Raw genomic sequence first — 23,334 nt, 5'->3', positions numbered from 1 at the left:
GGCGTGAGTGCTGGTGACCTTTGGTTTCAGGCTGCCGTTACTAAGTCACTGTGAGTGACAGTATGATGAGTACAGCTTCCCTGCTGAGTTCATTCGGGGCCCGCCGTGCCCCCCCCCCAGCTCATTACTGTGGGAGAGATTGTTTAGATATCTGCCATGACAGTCACAATGACTACAGGGGCCACTGAGTAGCATGTGTGCACGTCCATCTCCATGTCCGTCCCAAAAGCATCTCCCTCACCCTTTAGGAGCCTCTTTATGCTTTTTAATGCTACGCAGGGGGCATATATTACACAGTTGAGTCTGTCCAAGCAAATGCCTACCTAAAATGCCACTCATGGCAAAATGACCATCTCCAGCTCTTTACTTCTGCAGCTCCACTCTGTTTGTGCCATTTTGCCCTCTGTAAAGTCTAATTGAAGTGCAAGATTTATGTAGGCATTTACATTTCTAGGGGGAACACTGAGAGCAGACGTTACCAAGACGGCATGTAAATGAAACTCAGTGCCTGCCCAGCAGAATAGCAAACAAAACAAAACAAAAGTTTTTAGTTTCTAAAGTGTGTTTCTATATTTATTAAAAACAACATAAGCAGTGAAAGCACTAATGCTATTGCAGGAAAAAAATCTAAAAAACAAGAATCAGACATAAGTTCAGCAGATCTCTGCAGAATAGTAATATCAGTAAGTTCAACAAATCCCCCAGGCCTTTACTTGTTCGTTTATTAAATATTTGGATATATTTGATTTTGCTTTCAGCTACTAATTAGAATGTCATGGTCAAAAAATTAACTCGCTATTTGCTTTGGTGAGAAAATAAAATGTTACTGGCCAGTGGCAGGAAATTTTATAAGGAACTCCAATTTTGTAAGTTCTTTCAGTGGAAATCGAACACTCGGGTATATCTAAATCTAAAGTCAGTTTTTCTAGAAATCCATGTGGTGAATGTGTGTGAATATGTGAAATATTCCTTGCATTAAGCCAGCAAAACAAATCACGAAAAGTCATCTTTACGTTTCTATAACAGGTGCAGTTTCACCAATAAATGGAGACTAGTTTGTATATTACACAGTGAGTGACACAATGACATGTGACTATTGTCACCAGGGCCGTGCCCACCATTGAGGTCTCCGAGGTCCGAACTTCGGTAATTTTTCAAAGTGTAAATAATGAAGGTTGTGAAATAATTGCCTAATATTAACTCTACTTTGGTGCTGCAATGATATTGTTCATCGCCACGATAACCGACCTTCTCATCCGAGCTGCTTCAGTGGACTAACACCGCTCATCAATTAGTGATGGGTTGGTCATGAACGATTCGTTCATTTTGAACGAATCTTTAATAGGACTCTGGACTACCGAGTTGTCTCAGAGAGTGATTCATTCATTTTGTGTTGACTGCACATGCGCCACATCCTATAGGTTCAGTACTGGAAACAGAAATGATTAGTTCATCTCCCGAGTCTTCGGGTTCGGGTCAGAGTCTTTCGTTCTTCCTGTCAATCCCATAGAGGCTATGCTGTCAGTACCAGAAAGAGAAATGATTAGGTCTTTCATTCTTTTGTCACGTGACGTGATGTATCAGTGCTGGACACATAAAGTATTTAATGTTTTGCAAAATTTCTCATAAACACGTTTTTATTCAGTTTTTTTGAACAGTTACAAGCTGTGTTTTTGGTCTCAAGTTTAGTTTTGTGGTACTAAAGAGTTGGTAATGCTTAAAACTTTATCTATGATGGGGAAAATCTGAAAAACATTCAGCTGAAATGAACGAAATGACTGGAAAAATTATTCGTTCATTTTGATGAACGAGATTCAAAGATCTGAGTCAGTAAAATGATCCGAACTTCCCACTACTATCATCAATGTCAAAATGTTTGAGATGACCAATCAAATCAAAGTAGGTGGGCTTTATGTTTACAGAAGCTGCGAGCCGAGTGTGAATTCCAGTGCAATATAGTATTATTGAATAAATATATATATATTTATATGGGTCCTCGAATGTTTCAATATTTCACCATTATTAGCACTGGGACTTTTCACCGTTTGTATCACTCCGCTTGTCTGTGTTTGTGCATCTTGCATTATTCAGTTAGTAGGTGGCGACAAGTGACTTAATTTATGCTACTGCCCACTGACATGCTTTTAAAGCTATTGTTATCCATTTTTTTTGTCCTTCAAACACCTTCAAATGCACATGTGTAGATCAGGAAAATCAAAATTTTCTCAGGGAGGCATGTCACCGAACATCTCTAGCAAGATCACTTTTGGGGCCTCGGTTTTTATAAAACCCTGCGTACGCCCCTGTTTGTCACTATTAATATCTAAGGGCAAAACAACAACTACAAAAATCAACAAAATTATACATTTCATTAGGACAAATATACACTAAACAAAATTATAAATTATAAAACACTTTTGTTTTTGCCCTCATTTTTCATGAGCTGAACTCAAAACTTTTTCTATGCTCACAAAAGGCCTATTTCTCTCAAATATTGCTCACAAATCTGTCTAAATCTGTGTTAGTGAGCACGTCTCCTTTGCGAGATAATCCATCCACCTCACAGGTGTGGCATATCAAGATGCTGATTAGACAGCATGATTATTGCACAGGTGTGCCTTAGGCTGGCCACAATAAAAGGCCACTCTAAAATGTGCAGTTTTATCATAAAGCACAATGCCACAGATGTCGCAAGTTTTGAGGGAGCGTGCAATTGGCATGCTGACTGCATGAATGTCTACCAGAGCTGTTGCCTGTGAATTGAATGTTCATTTCTCTACCATAAGCCGTCTCCAAAGACGTTTCAGAGAATTTGGCAGTACATCCAACCGGCGTCCCAACAGACCTGTAGACGACGTGTAACCACACCAGCCCAGGACCTCCACATTCAGCATCTTCACCTCCAAGATCGTGTGAGACCAGCCACCTGGACAGCTGCTGCAACAATCGGTTTGCATAACCAAAGAATTTCTGCACAAACTGTCTCAACCTGACTGCAGTTCGTCGTCGTAATCGACTTGAGTGGCCAAATGCTCACATTCTATGGTGTCTGGCTCTTTGGAGAGGTGTTCTCTTCACGGATGAATCCCGGTTTTCACTGTACAGGGCAGATGGCAGACAGCGTGTATGGCGTCGTGTGGGTGAGCGGTTTGCTGATGTCAACGTTGTGGATCGAGTGGCCCATGGTGGCTGTGGGGTTATGGTATGGGTAGGCGTATGTTATGGAGTGCATGGGGTGCATTTTATTGATGGCATTTTGAATGCACAGAGATACCGTGACGAGATCCTGAGGCCCATTGTTGTACCATTCATCCACGACCATCACCTCATGTTGCAGCATGATAATGCACGGCCCCATGTTGCAAGGATCTGTACACAATTTCTGGAAGCTGAAAACATCCCAGTTCTTGCATGGCCAGCAAACTCACCGGACATATCACCCATTGAGCATGTTTGGGATGCTCTGGTTTGGCGTATATGACAGCGTGTTCCAGGTCCTGTCAATATCCAGCAACTATCCGCACAGCCATTGAAGAGGAGTGGATTGAAGTTATTGTGGCCAGCCTAAGGCACACCTGTGCAATAATCATGCTGTCTAATCAGCATCTTGATATGCCACACCTGTGAGGTGGATGTATTATCTCGGCAAAGGAGAAGTGCTCATTAACACAGATTTAAACAGATTTAAACAGATTTGTGAACAATATTTGAGAGAAATAGGCCTTTTGTGTACATAGAAAAAGTCTTAGATCTTTGAGTTCAGCTCATGAAAAAGTGTTGCTTTTATAATTTTATTCAGAGTATATTGTGATATTATAAATATATAAATGGATACTTGTCTACTCAAACCTCACAGTCCTAGTGATCTGGTGTTTGTGTAAACAGATGAATGGGCTACAAAGAACCCACTTAACTGCAAAGCAACAACCTACAAGAATGGGGCAGAAGAAACAAGCACGGATGTTTAAAAATCAGTGAATAGGCAGGGTACGACATTATCGCAAACAGCGAAATAGCGTGAGTGTGTTTGTTGGGAAACAAAGTATGAGCCGCACAGCTCACATACCACAGGTGGGCAAGTGGGAATAATTGTGTAATTACATCAAATGTGTTCACGAGGACGACAGCATGAATCAGCCCTGAGACACACACACTCACACACATACATCTGTAGCAGCTCGCAGCTCACAGCACCTGCAAACCCTGATCACTCTCTCCATACATAACGACCAATAAAGCCACTGCTGACTCCTACTGAAACACAGCCAACAGGGAAGAGAGAGCGAGAGGGAGAAGAAGAGGACTCGCATGATAGCACCCACTGAAACAGGCTTCACAAGCCAGCGGCTCCTCATTTAATGTGTGACCTGTCTCATCCCTTCGCCCACGGTGTGTGTGTGTGTAAGATACTGGTGTGGGATGCCCTGTGAGCAGAGGGCTCCAGGAAGCAGCCTGCTTGACTGTGACTGAGGGTGTTAATTAAAAGCCATGGTGAAGCCAACCAGAAGAGTAGGGTGAGCAGCACAGTGGACGAGCATAGACTATGGGAACAAAAAAGAGAGCGAGAGAGAGAGAGAGAGAGAGAGAGAGAGAGAGAGAGAGAGAGAGAGAGAGAGAGAGAGAGAGAGAGAGAGAGAGAGATAAGAAGCACAAAAAGGAATAAAAGAAAAAAGGGGAAGACAGAGAGGAAGCGGGTGAAGGGATGGGGACAGCATGGGGCGAGAGCCGGGGATAATTACTGCTAATAAAAGCTAATGGAATTTATCCCTCTTGTCAGGTGTAAGATGATGTGATTATGGCCGAGCAGGCTGAGGGGAAATTGGGAACTGATCCGTTAATCCCCCTATCCTCCTGCACCACGGACGAGTGGAGGGCCGAGGGGACTTACAGAGGAGTGGAAACTTAAGAACGAGAACTACAATGAACCGAATGGAAAACGGCTCGGAAAATAAGTGACATCTTCAAAGTGCCTGTTGGGTCAATGAGTGTATGTACAGCTTATATAGTCCTTGAATCTTTGCATGGAATTAAGAAATCAGATTACTACAGTCTTTTGGAGTGTAATATTGAAGCCAGCATCAGAAAGTGTCTCCTTCAAAGGTCATGGGTCTTTCGGCAGGACAACGATGCTTAGCAACAACACCCTGGACTGGAGTGTGAAGCAATGAACCCCCATTTTGGACCCTTTGAAAACCTTTGAGGAGATAATACAAGATTCATTGCTACATTCTACTGACAACAGAAAGCAGATGATTTGATTTAGTTAATAATCCCTGATTTTAACTATTTGTACAATGACAATGACTGCATTTTTCAACACTACTGGTGGCCACAGGAAGAATATAAATGGAATTGTGCATTATTTAAAATAAAACAACAACAACAATAACAAAACAATAACAATTATAATAAAGCAGGGGGGCACTATTTAAGTGATTAACTCGTTAAAAGTAACAGAGTAACATCCTATGCATATGATAATGATACTGTGTTTTTTTATTGTTAAATTTTTAGACTTTCTTCCAGCTCTACCATAGCTTTCTGGCCTGCTGACCTTGATTGAATATCACAGCACAGCAGACGCTGAAAAAGAACAGTGTGTGGACGTTTGTGTGTGTGTATTTTCACACAGTGGAAGCTGAAAGGACACACTCCACCCTGTGATTCTCACCATTTTATGTGCGTATCAGCTTTATATCACTTTTTGAGCTCTCCAAGTGGATATATGTGTGTGCAAGTGAGCTACGTCTGCAGATGCAGAGATGATCAGTGCTGTAGTTATTGCAGCACACAGATCTCAGTCTCTATCTCCAGGCAGCACCTGCTCCAGGTCTCGATCAGATCAGGAGGTACAGGCTAGAGGTGAGCTGAGCTGAGCAGAGCAAGTGAATGAGAAAAGATGGAACAGGTGTTTGAGAGAGAGAGAGAGAGAGAGGATGGATGGATGGAGATAAGCCAGTTAATGAAAACCTGTATCCACAAAATCCAACACAACTCAAATCATAAAAAAGAAACTGAGTACCATAACAGCAATTCCCAATGAAATTCAGAAGCATCCAACAGTTAGCTGAATAACAGTCATCCACTCCCACAGGAAATCTCTCCACATTCTTTTGTATAACATCAGATTTCTCCTGAGCCAAAAAGTTTCCTTTACTGTGTGTTTAGTACATCGAACCAAGCCTCCACCCTTGCAGCTCAATGAGTTTGTCTAGTGTGTGAAAAGGCTTTTTATGAGTCTGTTTGTGTTGGATGAGGATGGGTGGGATTTATTAGGGCTGAACGATTTTGGAAAATAATCTAATTGCGATTTTTTTAACCAATATTGCGATTGCGATTTAATATGCGATTACTTTTTAAGTTCTTTATCTTCTGTATTATTCGACAAAGACAAGCAATAAATCATTGTATAGTAGGGATGGGAATCTTTAGGCACCTCATGATCTACTTTTTTTCGTAATTAATATTATTAATAACAGTTAAAATCTTTATTTGTGTAATTATACGTATTTTTTAAAAATAATTATTTAAAAAAAACATGTTAAGAATTTTAAATAGGCTATATAAACGAATATAGCTTCAAAATATAAAAGCTAGTAAATAAAATAAAATAAAAAAATAAAAAAACATATTACAAGCAATAAACAAAGAGTGCTTTCAGTATTTAAAAGTAGGCTGTCTGAACATTTTCCATTCAAGAGCTGTGAGTGATTTGTCTTCTCAGTTTAGATACGATAAGCTGCATTCACACTAATGCACAGATCCCTTTTGAAATATAAGATGTGGTTTGTCCTGTTGGTTTAAGATATGACTGACCGTGTTTACATTCATTTCGCGTCATAAAAGCATTTTGAGATGCCAGTACATTTAACCAATAAGTCGCTCACAGCCGCATGCGCGAGTGCTCTACACAAAGCGCGCGTGAGTATTTTAAATTGAAAGCAGCCTTCTCAGTGATTTTCATATTTTTAATATATAAGCCAACTGCATTCCAAAATACATAAATAATGCCTTAGTAAAGCATTTGTGAGGAAAATTCCGGCGGGCGAGACAGCGAACTGCAAGAGTAGACATCAAGCAAAGCGGCAACCAGTGCGATAAAGCCCGCGAATGTCCTTGTAATTCGCTTAAACCTCTCCGAAATTTATGAAAGATTATTTTTCAGAAGGTTTCGTGTGTGTGTGTGTGTGTGTGTGAGAGAGAGAGAGAGAGAAAATACGTCTGTTTCTAAAGCACACGCAGCGTCATCACGCATCTGTTTAAAAACTAAGCTCAGACTCGATTCTGAAATTCTCTGAATGTATTATTATACATTATATATTAATTATATATATATAATAACATATCACATAAATCAAACATAAACTGTTCTTTCCTGTATGCCAGGCCTATATGCGTAGCGTGCCAAGTTGATGCTGATGACTGCTTTTCTCTCGCGTGTCACGTGACCAGAGTGTAATCGCAGCTTTTGCGGTTTAAAAATCGCGTTTCATCATATCGCGATATTATCGCAAATGCAATTAATCGTTCAGCCCTAGGATTTATTACAGTGGAATATCTATGCTGATGCATCTCTAAAGCAGTATAAATGCAACTGAATACAGAAGGACCACACATAAAAAAAAAACTATATTCATCAATATCTATATTAATATAGAAAATATTTAAAACCAAAATAATATTTAAAAAACCCAACAAAAAAATGCACATAACAAGATGACTAAAATTTAAATTCAAAATATTAATAAAAATATTACAACAATACTGGTATGCAATGGTATGACTTTGGTATATGAAATACTTCTGAATGATATTGTTTGTGTGATACTGGGGTTCTGACTGACAGGCAGCAACAAAAAAGCAAAGAACAGCGAGGGCGAGAACAAAAAAACACAGCTTTTCATTCCGCATGCGCACACACACACACACACACACACACACACACACACACACACACACACACACACACACACACACACACACACACACACACACACACACACACACACACACACACACACACACACACACACACACACACACACACACACACACACACACACACACGCACGCACACACACACGCGCACACAAACCTTTGTGCATTGTGCATTTGTGCACCCCCTTCACTGTCCAAGTTTTAAGCTTTTCAACTCTGAACTTACTGTCGGTTCTTTTGAATATTTCAGACAGCATTTCTGAAGCGCTCTGTCACTCTCCAGCGGCAGAGGAGATGGTCCTTGTCTAGCATGAGCTACCCAACACTGTGTACTTAAGTAGTACTCTGCATTCTGTATCGCTAGAATGCTTTCCGTAACCGACAACTATCCTCAACCTTGCTTATGCTTTGTATCTTATACGCTGTTTCTACTCCATATTGATCTATCCATTGGCCCATTTAGCCTTGCAGCCAAAGCAGAACCTTCAGAAAAGCCGTTCCCAGGACCTTAAGAGGGTGAGAGGGGGAACCAGGGTGAAAAGGAGTGGAGCGACTCCAATTCAGGTTGGTCTCTGGGGCAGACAGGCGCTGTTCTGTACATCGAAAAGCAGCCGAAAGGCTTTATTGAGCTTTAATCAGGTTGGGTGACGCTCGGTGGAGATCAATGTTTCATGCACGAGGTGCATCGACTGGGTCCTGCAGGGCCTGTCGACAGCCTCTCTCCCTCCTAATGTTACTCTTAATGAGCCAATTAGCTGACAATGGTGTGGCCAGCATCTTAAACTGTTGTTTACTGATGATTAATAATTAATTTCTCATGTTAAGGTATGAATGAAATTAAAAGAGCAAGAGGGAGCCATTAGCTCCCTATAGTAGGGGCTTATTAGGAGGAGGCACTTATTTATCTGATGGTGGGAGGGGAGGTAATTGTTCATAGAGCCAAGAGATTATAGTTCAGTGGCCAACATAGGATTTGCAATTTAAATGGCCAGTAACAAGCAGCACTTTATGAAGTGAACACATGCATCATCTCTAATGCCTAGTAAGCAAAGGTAATCTGGATCACTGCTGCCATTTATCCTTTTATCCTCCTTTCATTTATCTTACATGTACCACCCACTAACTAACTAACTAATGTAAATTCTGTCTTTTCCTCATGTTTGTTGTAATGAGTTTGAATTATTTACAGAATGCTGTTTTTTTTTTTATATTAATTTTGGATATGCTGTAGAGATAAACACTCATATCTCTCTAAAATGACAAGAGAAAGTTGTATTAAACTGCAAACGAAGATACAGATTGCTTTATAATTATTAGCGACGGGCAAGAAAGCCCACGATTACTAGTTTTGACACATTTATGTACGTTATTTATAAAAAAAATAAAATAATTTGTGGTGGTGCTTTGAAGCAGATGAATTAGGAGATGCAAATTCCCTGAGAGGGTTTTAGTGTGCTGACAGAGTGTTGTGTTTAAAGTGCTGAAACTTTCTCGGAGAAGATGCATCTTTAAATTAATCCGTTTTGCAACACTTCTGCTACGGCCATCAAAGCACCGCTTGTAAAACAAATTCACCACATTCAACAATAAATTTCTTTCTATTGACTAATGATATTTTCTGTATCTAACCCTAAATATTTCATTTTGCCATTTTTATATTTTCATTAAGCATTGAAAAAAATGAAGTTTTCCTCAAGGGAACCAATGGTCTTCTCAATGATGATTTTAGGTTTTACTATCCAAATGGGAACATTTGGTAGGCAAAAACTGACCCCAAACCCACCCTACCAACAAACAGAATCTCAAAATAACAAATACACAAACACACTTAGAAACTCACCTACCTATGCACACACACACAAACAATATCCTACGAATCGCTCACAGACTTCAATTGCTAAAGCTTCCACTTTAAATAGTCCCTATGACAAGCCTGCTGCTTTAAATAAGCACCTCTGCCAGTCTGGAGAGAACGCCTAATCCCACCCAGGAGAACGAACGAACGAACGAACACACACACACACACACACACACACACACACACACACACACACACACACACACACACACACACACACACACACACACACACACACACACACACACACACACACACACACACACACACACACACACACACACACACACACACACACACACACACACACACACACACCTCCAGGTGGAAAGAGATTGTGGAAATTTACTGGAAGGGATTCTGGGAGAATTTTGTTCAGGTTCACAATTTTGCCACCTAAGAAAAATCTTGTAGAAAGATTGTATGAGATTTCTTTCCTTGTAGATCTTCTTAGTGTGACATGCTCACCAATGACTGTTTAATTGTCTTTGTGATGAATCTTGTCTTCCAACGAAGTTCTGTAGTGTCCTAAAGCGTGATTGCTTCTATGACAGAAGAACCAATCTAAGCACAGCAACTGATGACATACAGTAAAAGACCTTTGATAATATTGATTAAAGGGTTAGTTCACCCAAAAATGAAAATTCTGTCAGTAATTACTCACCCTCATGTTGTTCCAACCGCGTAAGACCTTCGTTCATCTTCGGAACACAAATTAAGATATTTTTGATGAAATCTGAGTGCTGGATCACTTCTCCATAGGCTGCTAGGTGGCCCAAACTTGCTGGCCCAGAAAAGTTATTAAAGAGATCGTTAATATAGTCCAAGTGACTACAGTGGCTCAATCTTAAGTATATCAAGCGACGAGAATACTTTTTGTGGGAACAAAAATAACGACTTTATTCCACTATTCATTTCCTTCTCTCTGGGCCTCGTAGTGTTTTTGCGCAGCGCGTCTGTGTTACACGTCACCACGTAGGCTCACTATTGGCCGACGCTGGTCATGTGTGTGATGCGTGATGACGTATAACACAGACGCGCAGCGCAAAAACACTACGAGGCCCAGAGAGAAGGAAATGAATAGTGGAATAAAGTCGTTATTTTTGTTTGTTTTTGCGCACAAAAAGTATTCTCGTCGCTTGATATACTTAAGATTGAGCCACTGTAGTCACTTGGACTATATTAACGATCTCTTTAATAACTTTTCTGGGCCAGCAAGTCTTACGCGGTTGGAACAACATGAGGGTGAGTAATTACTGACAGAATTTTCATTTTTGGGTGAACTAACCCTTTAAGCTCGTCTACATGATATGTAGAATAAATACCTCATTATGTACTGTAGCATTCATGTTGATCATACTATCAAAATGACCAAAAGTTAATTCAGAAGAATGAGCAGCCCATCACGTCTTTGGCCCATACAACTGACTTCAGACAAAGAATACCAGCATTAGCGGAAGGATTTGCTTGGGTTTGTGCGGTATCATTTCAATTTTGCATCCATTCAAAAATGTGACGCGTGACAAAAAGTCTTAGTTTCGAAGCAAAAAAAATATTTTGGTAGTGTCTGTGTTTATGTATATTATTTTACAATGGTTGCTTGTCAGTTCTAACACTGTGTGCACTCAACTGGAGATCCAAATCCAAGCGTGAAAGACTATTTACACCTGTACACATTCAGCACACACACACAGCTCTCTCAGTACAGAAGCATGTGCAGACAGACCAAACATGTTATCACTTGGAATTAAAAGTACCATTTCAGTCTTGTGGTGGTGACAGTTTGACAAGATAATTAGCGAATGATCACTCTTTGTGAATCCAGTTCACAAGTGCATTTGTTCTCAGTGGGGTGAGACTATTCACCTCTCACAAAGCGGGATCCTGGTCATTTGGCTACTTCTGACAAGACGAGCTGTTTCACAAAAAAAAAAAATCTCGCTCTGGACTCACATTCTCCTCGCGGTCCCTGCCACAGCCCAGTGTCACTGAGCGCTGATGTAATGTGGGCTGGCACAGGAGCCATTGGCCTGAAACTCTTCTGACGTCAGCGAGCGCTGCTGCCCGCCCTCACCCTAAAATCCATCTCAACTCCCCAATGAGAACAGCCTGTCCAGAACACACCAAAGAGCCAAGATACGGCTCGTCCTCCACCTCCCTCTCTCTCTGTACCTGCGGCTCTTGTTCTTTTATAGCAAATTGAACCTTTCACTCCGAAAGAAATAATTACTCTCAAGAGAAAAGGGGACTGCCATGGAATGCTGATATGACATGCAATGTCACCTTGCCACTCAAGACTGAGGAAGTGAACACACTGCCGGCAGAGAGCCCGGCAAGAAACAGTGAGAGAAAGAGGGGGAGAGTATGCATGTTTGTGAGTGTGGCGGAAGGAGTACTGATATCGGTGACAGTGAATACATAAAGGACACAGGAGCATTCCGATGAGAGAGACCAGAGGGGTGTCAAGAGACAAGGAAGACAGAACGTAGGTGTGTGAGGGACAGGTCGGACTGTGGAGGTCAACCCCTATCCACTAGATCTGCTGGAGCGGAGGAATGTGCATCATTACAGGTCTTGGCTTTTAGCATGCTGCCTGGCTGAGGGGTCACGCTCCAGCTCCCAGCCAGTTAAGTGGCCTTTGAGTGTGTGTGTGTGTGTGTGTGTGTGAGAGAGAGAAAGGAGGGAAGAGCCCAGGGCTGGAGAACTCACTCAACACTGTCTGACACCTGAGACTGTGAGCTCAACAAATCACCCCACAGCTCCATAACACACACACACACACACACACACACACACACACACACACACACACACACACACACACACACACACACACACACACACACACACACACACACACACACACACACACACACACACACACACACACACACACACACACACACACAGAGAGAGAGAGAGAGAGAGAGAGAGAGAGAGAGAGAGAGAGAGAGAGAGCCTCCCTCCTACCTTCATCCTAATTCAGTTCGTAGCCAAGAGCTCCTGCTGATATTCCATCAGGAACAATATCTTCATTTCTGATAGAAGGGGAGGAGGTGGGCAGGCCAAAAATCACTAACACACCTAAGCACACATCTCCTTACCTTTGTTCCAAAACCTTGTGAGCATTTTAAGGCATCATAAGTGAAAAAACGCAAGGAATACAGTTCATCTAAAATGCTGAAATATTTACTTTTATTTCATTTACTACTGAAAATGAATGATAAAAATGGTCATCTAATAAAATATTTTAGCCTTTTTGCCTGAATTTTTCTAAAAATAATTTTCAGTGTTAAGATAAAAGAATTACGCTATTACTGTAGATGAAGCTCTAGCATAAGTTCTGCCGGGAAGACTCAATTGTTACGTCACTTATTACCTTCTCATCTATCCAATCATATTCCTATACTTGTGGTATAAAAGATTGGTACTTACACACGTTTGAGTTCGCAGATGCTGACGCTTTCATTCACCTCCATCCTCCCCACCACCACCAAGGCGGGTCTTTCCCTCCATCCTCCCCACCACCACCAAGGCGGGTCTTTCCCTCCATCCTCCCCACCACCACAAAGGCGGGTCTTTCCCTCCTTCCTCCCCAACACCACCAGGATGGTCTCTTCCCTCCATCCATCCCACCACCAACAGGATGGTCCCTTACTATACCCTTACTATAGGGTCGGCTGCGCCCCTGCCTTCGTCTTCAGGCAGGATATGCAGAGTCCGGACCCTCGGATTGCAAGCTACGGACGGGGCCTACGCCAAAGAACTTGATTGCTTGCTGGGCTGTTAATAAATGTTTAATTGTCACAGTATTTATTCTCCCGAGTCTTTCTGGTAGAACTTAGTTATGCCATTGTCAACTCGAATAAAATCAATTGTGACCCTGCATTCAAATATGTCTACTTCAGTACTATATAAAGGGGTGGAGGAATTATGCATTTTGTTGGCCAAACCAGAAGTTAACATCACCTTTGTTCCCTTGTTTTTGTTCCCTTGTGGATTATTGAGGAAAATAAGATCTATGAACAATAAAAGTAAATTCTTACACATTTTGTTCATCAAGATAATCTTCACAAATTAACTCCAGAATTTTAAAGCCTACATTTGCCAGAAGAAAAAAAGCTAAAATTAAGCTATAAAAAAACTACACCAAATCACCACCACCACTAAGTTTCCGACAACTCTTTCAATCTTTATTTAAAATCTCAAAGTTGGAAAGTTTAATTAGAATAGTTTGCAAGAACGTGAGTATAATTACATTGAGGCTATAAAAACAGACTAGTGATGGATGAGTTTTTATTTTTTCTCTGTAATCCCATTTAGCCACTTGTTAGCAACCAATATTTTCAATATACATAAAAGCTTAAAAAAACTAACGAGTGGGGTATTGCTGATATATTTTGTTAGAGAAAAAAAAACAAAAAAAAAACCTCCACGAAAATACCCTGAGCTTGTGTAAATTACAGACCCAATTTAAGCAAAAATCCCTTAAATAAAAAACATTGAATTCAAGACGATAGAACTAAAAGTGCAAAAATTATCAATCTTTTCTGGCTTTTAGGACTCTGTAGCATGCAAAAAGAGTATCAAAGCAGTAGAAGCATGTTAAAAAAAACAAAAAAAACACCTATTCTTAAAACAGTACACACACACACACACACACACACACACACTATATGATTTTGGACGCAGCCGAGTCTATTGTGATGCCTAAAAAGAGCATCCTAAATGAGTCAGTAATGAGGTTTCAACTTAAGGTTAAGATGCTATGCTGATGTAGGCAGTAGAAAACAAGGAAGCTCACTAGGTTTAGGTACAGAGGGTTTAAAATGACAAAATTGCAAAACAAATGAGTATACACACAGAAATTATAATAGATAAACATAATAACACATTCTCCACACACAGGTCTATAGTGCAGGGTTCAGAATGAAAGCTTTAACATTAGTGTGTGTTTTCAGAGTAATGCACAAATATCCTTAAAAGTCAAAACTCATTTGTTACACTGTGAGTTTTAAACTGTGTGCTAATAACAATATTTAGGTTTTATTGAACAAATAAAATATGCCTTGCCTTTTGAGAACTACCATCTAAGACAGTAAAAACACACATCCCAACACAGGAGTTTGAACGCATCTCTGTGTTATGGGGATTGTATGGAAAATATGTGTTTGGCTACTGGCACAAGGCAGGTGAGTGGGCATGGTGTGTATAACTGAGAAAAAGAGAGAAATAGATCAGGGCTAGTAGATTTGCTTCATAAAAGAGTGAATCTATAGTCCCAGTGCAAGCTATATCCAGCCCAAATTACCCACTCAATGACTGATTCCCTCTGGTCAAGACCAAAATATTGTGTTTCCAGATACAAACTATTTATTCTGTAAACAAGTCCATGATTCCTTTGTGGCCGAACCAGTATAAGATCCATGATGCCAACTGAGAGAAAACCACATCTCCCAGGATGCATTGGTGAAAGGCTAGATTACTCTCTCCCTCTAGGCTGAGGCTTCATCTTCTTCCTAGGCTAAGGCACGACACTGCCATCATGCTCTCAATTTTCTGCTCTGTGCCTCTGTGTTTTATGGGTCTAATACAACTACTCCCAACCTGGGCCAATGAGAAGATAACTGACCACACCACACTCATCCCTCAATCCCTCCACACACTCCAATCCTACAACCGGTTTAGTATACTTCACTTTACAGTACAGTATATACCCACAGTGTGGGTAGGTTTTTCGTTGCAATTACCATAGGTATTTTATTGTATAATTTATTTTATGTTTTACTAATAGCTGTTATTTCATACTTCATTAGATTCGAAAGCAATATAAGTTAGCTGTACAAACATTTCATACATAAAACATAAAATAAATGTACTTGAAAAGATTGTTTCAGTCAATGACATTCACACTTGTTTCTTTGCAGGAGGCTTAACAGTGGCCATGTTCACACAGCAGCAGAATGCGGTTGTCAGTCATGTATTTGAGTCCTTAATAGGTAAGGCAAGGCAAGTTTATTTATAAAGCACATTTCATACACAATGGTAATTCAAAGTGCTTTACATAGAAGATATTAAAATAATCAAAATAAATAAGAATAATTAAAACAGTTTAGAGAAAACAGCTTAATAAAAAGGAAATAAAATACAGTGCAAGCAGTCGGACGAACAGTGGCACAGTGCTCATTCATTAAATGCACAGCTAAACAGATGTGTTTTGAGTCTGGATTTGAATGTGACTACTGTAGGAGCACATCTGATCTCTTCTGGAAGGTGGTTCTGGAACCTTATTCTGGAAATAAGGTTACGTTCACACACAGTTCATTTATTTACGGAAGTGTCAACCACATTCTATAACCTGTAACATTCTGTTTTCATGACTCACAACCGCAATCTTGGAAAACCCGCACTGTGAACTGGACTCAACAACTTCTTGTCTGTCAAGTCATACAGTGCGAGAGTGCGTATCTTCCGTGTGTTGCGGGTTTTATGTGTAGTTTCATCAACTTCATCAACTGAGATATGAGGGTTTTAGATTTATGAGGGCTTTATTAGTTCTCCACCGGAGCAGCTCCAGTTAATGAAGATATGACGGATGAACCTGTGGCTCGACTGGACTTTGTCGCATCAAAAGTGATAAGACTTTTCAGTTTTATGGAAGTCACCATCTTTGATATTACTGGTCACTGTCTTCATGGTTCCTCTTAAGAGAATACAGGCTTGACTCCCATTGCATGTTCATAAAGACAGTTTTTGAGATGCTACTGTAAGTTGATGTTTGAACGGGGCATTTTGTGACTCACACCTGTAATTAAATGCGGCTGTCAATCCCAAAAACTGACAGTGTGAACGTGCAGGATGCAGACAGACCCTTCTCGTATATACTGTATGGCATAAAACTATGGTAGATTTCATGTCATCTCACATCATGTAAACACATGATGCCATATCATGCTAACAATCCCACACCTGTACCAAGATTGTGTGCCATTCAGTATTCAATTAAGAAATTTCATTTACAATTTAATTTCTGGATTCTAATTGTGGTAGCAAGCAGGATGCAGAATTACAATCTGAAATTGAATGTAAGGAAGCAGAATTAAAATGAAAAAAAGATGGATGGATGGATGGATGGATGGATAGATAGATAGACAGATAGACACAGACAGACAGACAGACAGATAGACTTCCATTTCATTCCAATTAAAATTCCAATTCCTTATGTTGCCAACTCCACCTTATGAATTGAATATTTCTTTTCTACAGAAATTCGGACTCGTTGTGAAGGCAGCACAGCAGAGCTCCCGGGCCCGAGGAGCGTGTGCGGAAACCCTCCGTTAATGTATGAAGAGGGCAATTGATGTGGTGCTTACAAACGTTAGCGGGGCTGGTGGCATTGATAGAGGTGTGAGGAACACACCACCTGGACTCCAGACAGAAGATAAACAGTGCCATCACTCACAAAGCTGCTAGGCCTTTATTTATTCAGGAGCGTGTCGGAGAAGGGTGGCCCTCTGATCCGTAATTAATTAATTAGTTAATTCATTAAGAGCGCTGTTCATGGCACGCTGGCTTTTTGTGTTCATATGGCTGATGATCAGGTCTTAATAATACCTTGTTTATATCCAGGCATAAATGTCAGAAAAATGTGATGGACGACAAGAGCGTTTTATCCGGGGTGAGAGCGAGATTTATCCTCCAGCTGCAGTCTGGGTAAGAGGCTTTTTGCGAAGAGTGGATCATAAATTACGCTAGTGGCTACGGCTGTCTGTGAAGCAGTGAGAAAAGGCAGAGAGGAAGAACGAGAGAGACGGTTGGTGTTTAAAGGCACAGCCAATTCACGTGGATCTTTCACACAAAGGAACATTTTTCAACTTCGAAAACCCACAGGCAAGTCCTCAAGCAAATGCAAACATAAACACAAACTATTGTGGCCATACCATCACACGGAGGAGCGTAAATAACGAATATGCAATGTACGTACACAACACACACCGTCCCCGTAGGCGCTCTATTGTCTTGCAGAATCGTGCAGGCCCGGCCGTAATAAGCACAAGTCCCAGAGTAGGGCAGAAGACGAGATGAGCCGGCTATCAGAGGCAGCTCGCAGCAACGCACACAATGTGATACATTACATCGCAATCCAGCACAGGGTGTCCACCGCTTAGCCGAACTTTGAAAGATATTGCTTATAAAAGAGATGACTCCTGGCTAAGGCTAAGTCCTGTAGTTTTATTACACCTCAGGGCTACAGTGGCCTGTCTTTGGAGAGATAAGGTTGTACCCTTTTCATTTCCTATCCGCTGGCCGATATTTTAAGCCGGCTTGTTAAGGGGCGTGAGAGGAGAGCGGGGAAAGGCGAGTTTGATGCATGGCTTTACAACAGGAGCTGGGCCCATAACGCTCAAAGGCCGATCATTACTGACCTTAATAGCCCAGTCTGCATCTGGGCTTGATTGATCGTGCCTAGCAGGTTGTGAAATGCACCATCTGGAAGGAAGGAATGAAGGAAGGTAAGTGAGTAGGAACCAGAGAGGAAAAGAGAGGTAGGCACCAAAAGCTGAGCGCTGAGCATTAGCCCAAGTGAACGGGGCAATAGATGGAGAGAGAGGTGGGATTGATGGCTGGAGTGGGATGCCGTGGAAACTTAACTGCGCTAAGAGGCCTTGCTAGTGCCATAAACACCATCACTGACATAAACAACAACACTTAGCTGAGCTATGTGTATACAATATTCATTTCAGGGGGTGGATTGCTAACTCTTGTTTACTTGCCGAGCACTGGTTTATGTGAGCAAAGTGCAGCCAGCTGGGGTTAAGCGCCACTTTCTGCCTCATCTGAGGTGCAAAGTGTGTGTGTTTACAGGATAAATCACCTCACAGGTGTCTGGACTCAGAGAGAGAGAGAGAGAGAAAGAGAGAGAGAGAGAGAGAGAGAGAGAGAGAGAGAGAGAGAGAGAGAGAGAGAGAGAGAGAGAGAGAGAGAGAGAGAGAGAGAGAGAGAGAGAGAAAATGGGAAGGCTTGTTTCAAATCAATGAAGAGGAAATCAAGAGAGCGGGCTCAGTTAGTGCAAACACTCATTATCATGATTACATGAACTCTGACATCACTTTTATCAAAGGCTGTTCTGCCTGATTTAATTAGTGACTGAGCTCAACATATTAAAGAAAAAGGGGAAAAAGTCTTGATTCCAGAAGCAGACTAAATTACACCTAGTTCTTATTAAAGTTGGGCAATGAATATACTGTAATACTAATTATTACATGTATTTACAGTACATTGTTGACAAAATGAAATAAACCAAATTTAGGTATATTTGTGATTAACACACACTCTACCGCCGGATCCGGTCCATATCCAGATCAGATGGTGGACCTGCACCAAGACACGACCAAAACGCAGCCCTGAATGTCAGCAGCGACCGTGTCTACTAGACAATCCCCTGTGAAGGCTTCGTCGACATATTCGGCACAGATCCCCAGCAAAGACAACAAGAACCAGACAGGTCCTCCGTACAGACCCTATGGCCAGCTTCGGCTCCATACCGGCATGATGAATCTGATCTTTAAGCTAAAGGATGAATATTTGAATGCTACTGATCCCGATCTGAATTCTCACTTGTGATGCAGCCTGAATCAAAATTACACAGTGTTTGTTCGTTGGCCAAAGGAGAACTGGCCCTCCGATTGAGCCTAGTTTCTCCCAATGTTTTTTTCTCTATTCTGTCACCTGATGGAGTTTGGGTTTCTTGCCACTGTCACCTCTGGCTTGCTTAGGGACATATTCAACAATATTATAGATCTGACTGTACTGACGCTGTCAAGTGAGAACTGAACTGAGCTGGACGATGACATCATTTTTTGCAAACTGCTTTATAGATGAAATGAACTAATTTAATAACTGATGATATTTACAATGGAATTAAATCATCACTGTACTGACTTCAGCTGAACAACAGACGAAATGTATCGTTTTCCTATTATCACTGTTAAGTTGCTTTGAAACAATCTGTATTGTATAAAGTGCTATATAAATAAAGAGGACTTGACTAACCAAGGATGTATTTATTTGTTAAAAACTACAGTAATACTGTGAAAAAATATTATTACAATTTAAAATAACTTCTGTCTATCATTTTAATATATTTTAAAATGTAATTTATTTCTGTGATGGCAAAGCTGAATTTTCAGCAGTCATTACTCCAGTCTTCGATATCTTCTAGTATTCATGATCCTTCAAAAATCATTCTAACAGTGCTCAAGAAAAATGTCCTATTCTCATCAATGTTAAAAAACAGCATCTGTTTTAAATTTAAATTTTTTTTCCTTGCTGAATAAAAGTACTTTGTACACATAACAAATACTCAATTACTGATTTTTTTTTCTTTCAGCTTATTAGGTAAAAAATATTTTAATTTCATATTTTAATCTACTTCACAATTACAATAATGTTTGTTGAAAATGATGGTTCCTCTGACTAAAGCAAGGAAAAATAATAATAATAATCACCCTTTCAAGCCATTTTGAATGTTGAATACTGGCTGAATCATGTGTAATTCTGTATGGTGAGTACAAAGACAACACTGATATAAATAACCACGACCTCACAGTCTCAGAAAACTTGAAACCGGACAGTAACAGAACATCTGGTGTGTGTGTGTGTGTCTGGGGTGACGGAGAAGCAGGTGGAATGGAAGCATTGTAGCTGACTCAACAGCTTTCTCATTTTATTAGCAAATCAGTCATGACAAACCCCCCGCTCTGTACATGGAGGGGAGGGGACAATGGCGGAGCGTTTCTATAGTGCACAGATTTATCTGCTAACGAAATATGACCTTCTCAATGTACAGTAACGTTCCCCTCTACAGACTTACACGTGGTGTGTGTAAGACAGAAACGTAGTGTCATCTCTGAAAAAAAGTTTCTTTTGAATGTCATATGTGGGCATTAAAGTATATGCAAAGATCCTAAACCAATATTTAACATACAATATCCATTTCTATCAATATGGTGATTTAATCATCTTTGAATTTTGTCCCAGAATCCATCTGCAGAGAAACGATTTTCATGTTACATTAAATCAACAAGAACTTCAGATTCAGGCTTTATTATTAGTTTAATTTAGAATCGCATTTTCTGTATCTCGGGATGAGATGGCTCATGCCTGAAGAGCTTGTGCGATGGGCGGTGTGAATGGACATGTGGAGGGACATAGAGAGAGAGAGAGAGAGAGAGAGAGAGAGAGAGAGAGAGAAAGAAAGAGAGAAACTGATTGATGGCAGGGAGATGTGCGGGATTGTGCAGGACTCTGAGTGAGTGTAATGGAGTTCATTCATGAGTTACGAGTGCACTCCTCACCGTTGTAAAAGAGGGATAAATCTCCTCACAACTGCCAGTGAAAAAGATACAAGCCAATGCCATGATGGGACACAAACCAGACGCTGGGAGATATCACAGACACACACACACACACACACACACACCCCCCCACACACACACACACACATTATATATCAGCAGTTCTCAACTGGTTTTGTCTCAGGATACAGTATTTTTTAATTTTTTTTATTGCGCTTTAAATAATGATCTAATTGTTTATTGTACAAAAGTAAACAAATGTTCAAATGATGGGAACTGCATAACCAGTGCACAATTATGAACATGACGTTTTTTTATTTTTATTTTTCATTAATTTGGTATGTAAATGCTGAATTTTTATGGTTTCAAGCTCTTTGCAGCCAATGAGTCACTGTACAAAACAAACTGTGTTTATCCTCACTGCAAGACCCCGTCCATATTTAATGTAGTCATGTCACACAACCTTCATGTTGGAATCTGAATTATTTGGCTAGTTTCTACCAGAGTTATGGGATATGATAAATCTGTTCGCCTACCTTAGAAAAAGCCTATTTATTTTGCTATCCAAACTACGCACTATTATATGGTTAGTTTCATTTTATTATTCACATTTAGAATTGTTTTATCCCTGCAGTCCATGACCCTATCGGAACAGACCTGCGACTATATGATGTGCATTAATTTTCTTCTCTCTTTATTGGCTGGGCTAATGGGCCTTCAAAGAATTACTGAGAGTCTCAGCCTCACACAAAGCAAGGCCAGTCCTTTGCCTCATTGGAGCCTTGATAATGAGAACATAGACCTCTATGATCGTTCACAGTGAGAAGACAGCAAAGTTCATCAAAGCCTCCATTTATCTTCTTGTGCCAAAGAAACAATTATATATATATAGCCTTTATACATTATATATATTACATTATTGTCATATTTCTGTGATTAGAAAACATATAGCAATGAGCAGATCCACTTATATTGCTATATATAAAATAATATTTATATAATATCATTTTCTATTAATAGCATCAATATCACTGTCAAAACAAAAGTAAAAAGTAAAAGGCTGGTACTAGTGATATAAAGTTGCAAATTCTGTTTTTATTTATTAATTTTTTTCTAACTTGGCATTACTATGCATTATTTTGTGGGCAATATTGCATTGGCCATGTACGTCGGTCACTATTAATCAGAGTGCATTATAAAAGATTGCACTATAAAGGGAATTAAATTCAATCGAATTCGTACAACACTACAAAATGGCCAATATTGAATATAGTGTGACTTTGATCACAGCTTCTATTAAATAATGACTTTAGACAGAGATAACATAATATCATACTCCCTCTGTAGACGTCTTGAGCTGACCCAAACTGCCAAAATCTGTCAGGTTTTGAGTCTGTAATTAATAATAAATAACAAAACATTATTCTAAACATTTATGTTATAATTTAACATAGCTTCAGCACAATTGTTTTTTTTTAATGCATCTGAATTTATTTGCTTGCAGAGGAAAAAATAGAGAATACGCAATTTTTGGGTTCCGGTTAGTGGTTTCTGACAGTGCTGGTGGGGGTCAGATTGGGTCACAAGGTCACACTTGTACAGACAGAGTTCTTGTGTCAACTTGCTGGAGCTAACAGGAATAAATCCCACCTTCCCTGTGTGGGAGGAGATCAGCACTAATACACACTCATTATGGTACAGTGCCAGTCAAATTCTGAGAATATCTGGAAGGTCTTAAAATAACTGTTGCTCCTCATTTTTCAGTGGCCCAAGATTGGGTTACTGTGACAAATCTATTCAGTGTCACAAGAAAGCTAATAACGAAAGTGTGTGAGTGCTTGTGTGTGACTGATGTGAGAGGTGGTGGGACCAAGTGTGTGTGGCAGAGGAAGAGAAAGGGAGATGTCAGGATCCAAAGGTGGTACAGAAAGCACAATGCTGCCGGATTACCCAACATACATGTCATTTAACCCCCCAACCCCCATCACTCCCGATTATTAGGCATTCCCACTGACACCCTGATGCCCACTAGGAGACCTTGTGTCGGCCTGCGTGGGAGCAGGTAATGGAGGCATTGATGGATATTTCCCCTCAGCCTCTGCGGTGTGACGCCCACTTGCTTTCCCGCTTGCCCGACCTGCCGCCCGCCTGGCCATGCTCGGCAGAGCTCCGGTGTCAAGG

The 23,334-nt window shown here is 40.5% G+C and overlaps 1 protein-coding gene across 1 annotated transcript in view; it reads right to left on the bottom strand.

Moving 5' to 3' along the window:
* The window catches only part of camta1a (calmodulin binding transcription activator 1a), a 410,486-nt gene that overhangs the window by 98,407 nt on the left and 288,745 nt on the right, over positions 1-23,334 (bottom strand).

Source organism: Leuciscus leuciscus (assembly GCF_965113295.1).
Source record: "Leuciscus leuciscus genome assembly, chromosome: 18".
NCBI classification, from domain to species: domain Eukaryota; kingdom Metazoa; phylum Chordata; class Actinopteri; order Cypriniformes; family Leuciscidae; genus Leuciscus; species Leuciscus leuciscus.
Note: the sequence above shows the minus strand (reverse complement) of the source record. Positions and strands in the feature narration are given on the sequence as shown.